The sequence below is a fragment of the Austrofundulus limnaeus genome, unplaced genomic scaffold, assembly GCF_001266775.1.
Source record: "Austrofundulus limnaeus strain Quisiro unplaced genomic scaffold, Austrofundulus_limnaeus-1.0 Scaffold746, whole genome shotgun sequence".
In the NCBI taxonomy this organism is placed as follows: Eukaryota; Metazoa; Chordata; class Actinopteri; order Cyprinodontiformes; family Rivulidae; genus Austrofundulus; species Austrofundulus limnaeus.
Genome location: NW_013953148.1, coordinates 65,930 through 66,865, shown reverse-complemented (window position 1 = coordinate 66,865; position 936 = coordinate 65,930).

Here is a 936-nt window from a genome sequence, read left to right as displayed (position 1 = left end):
TATTTCATGATTTAATTAATTATAGATTTCATTATTTAATAAATTATTTATTTCATGATTTAATTAATTATTTAATATGTCACACGAGACGCTCGATAGTTAAAGATACTTTTACTTACACAAATAAAGACTTAATTAGAGACAACTTGAGACAGATTCTTCATTAATTACATCGTCCTGTTCTTAAACACACTTATGGCTCAGATAATTTAGTTAATGTGATAATTTATCCTAAAGAATCTTAGGAGGTTTTTTAATTTATTTTGTTTATTATTAATTTAAATTTATTTATAACACAACACATTGTGCCAAACAATGATGACACACAACTGCATGTTTCAAACTAAAAACATTAATAACTTTATTCAATGAACAGGTGCAATTATGACAACAACTAACAGTGAATTATTGCTCTTCCTCAGAACTGAACATAACAGAAGGGTTAATTGAATGAATTTGTTTTACATTGTAGACACACTAACACAAACTTCTTACAAAATGATCCAGACTCTGTAAAATGGAGCATTTTAAGTTTTGTTAGGTTTTTGTTTTCTGTTCATTTCCCCATTTTAATCTGTTACTGCTGCAGCCAATCACCTGCTGATGAGCTGCTAAACAAATAAAAAAAATCATGTAGTAATTTTAATAACTATTTTTAACTTCCTAGTAGAAAAAAAACCTTTCTTCCTCTCAAAGAATATTTTTCATCTCGTTTGAATATTCAAATTCTGACTGTGAGGCATAAAAGAAATGTTTGTTTGAATCCAGCATTTTAGTTTAATTTTTCAACAGAACATGAAGAGACKTGAAACGCAAGAACAGAGAGAACATATTTAAATGTAAGTTTAACTTTGTTTGTACTTAGTTTGTAGTTTAAATATAGTTTAAATATATTTTAACTTTCTTTTACTATAGTTCTTACTCTCAAAAATGAGG